This window comes from Lygodium microphyllum, chromosome 5 (assembly GCF_053477565.2).
Source record: "Lygodium microphyllum isolate KBCC chromosome 5, Lygodium_microphyllum_v1.1.10, whole genome shotgun sequence".
In the NCBI taxonomy this organism is placed as follows: domain Eukaryota; kingdom Viridiplantae; phylum Streptophyta; class Polypodiopsida; order Schizaeales; family Lygodiaceae; genus Lygodium; species Lygodium microphyllum.
Genome location: NC_141139.1, coordinates 67,110,410 through 67,111,676, shown reverse-complemented (window position 1 = coordinate 67,111,676; position 1,267 = coordinate 67,110,410). Strand labels below are relative to the sequence as shown.

The 1,267-nt window shown below is 41.4% G+C and overlaps 1 pseudogene; it reads left to right on the top strand.

Annotated features, from left to right (window-relative positions):
* Positions 1–359: 359 nt before the first annotated feature.
* Positions 360–1,043, top strand: LOC148035927 (uncharacterized; annotated as a pseudogene).
* Positions 1,044–1,267: the final 224 nt, after the last annotated feature.

Sequence of the window (1,267 nt, the reverse complement as noted above, 5' to 3'; positions counted from 1 at the left end):
GCCAAGATGGTGGAGAGAGAGAGAGAAAGAGCATTGCTGGCGTAGTAGCTACAGCAGCAGCAGAACGTGATTAATAATGGCGACCTGTAGATTAACAAGTAGGAGATTAATGGCATCACGACCAATGGCGACATCAATGGAAATAGCAGGAGGAGGATTAGTGAGGCGCAACAGCCACAGCAGCAGAGACATATACATATATCACATTTGATATGGGAAAGAGGATGAAGGCGTGAAGAAAATCATGGTTGCCATGATTGAAAAGGAGGTGCCTTCTTCTGCATGCTTGGTGGAGAGAGAGGGAGAGAGAGAGGTTCGCCATCACCGAGTTACAGGGATGTATCTGAGAAGGACAAAGAATGATGCGTTGGGACAACGTCGAGAGCGTCTACAACCTCATCCCTCCTTCCCCTTCCTCCACTAGCAAGCACCGCTCTTACCCCAAATCCAAGTACAATGCAGAGGAAGATACATTCTTGACATATGCCAAGTTGAGGCGGTCCAAAGCAACATTTGGGCATCTGCCGGGGTTGCAGAATCCCCACACCGATGAGTTTCTGAAGAAGCATTCGAGGGTCAAACTTCGGCCATTTGTGATTCGGACTCCAAAAATACGCTTCAAGCCGCCCATTCCACACGATAAGCCAGTTCTTAAGCATCCCCACAAGGATTTTATCACTTCAAATGCTGTTGAGATAATCCATTCGACACCAAAGAAATTGCCGGTTTATGTGCGGCCGTATGTTGAAAAGCCTGATTACGGAAAAATTCCAAAGTATCTTGTGAACTATAATAAAGTTTTGAAAGATAATCAAAGTAAAGCAAACTCAGAAGGATCTAAAAGGCAGGGAGTGGGAACTCAACCAAATACCAAGAGGTTGGAAGAGTTTGAGAAGCAAGAGCTAATTGAAGGGCTTAAGAAGAAGTGGTAGCAAGTGAATACAACATATCAGAAAACCTCAGTAACACTAGATACCTTGGCCAGACTGCAAGAGGACACGGTCTTCAAGGACGTGACGACGACCCGCGGGTTTTCCAAGTAAGTGTCTAACTGATTTATCTAAAATAAATAATATGGTATGAAAATTTCTCTAGTTTATAATTTTAAAAATATGTCTTTAAACCTGTTTTCTCATGCTCCATGGTTGTTTGCATTTATCTGAACTGGTTTTTATTTATTAAAAATCAAAAACAGTTGAAAACACTAAAAAATGACTCAAAATGATCATAAATAAAATTTTATAAAATTACTGATTGAAAATTTATA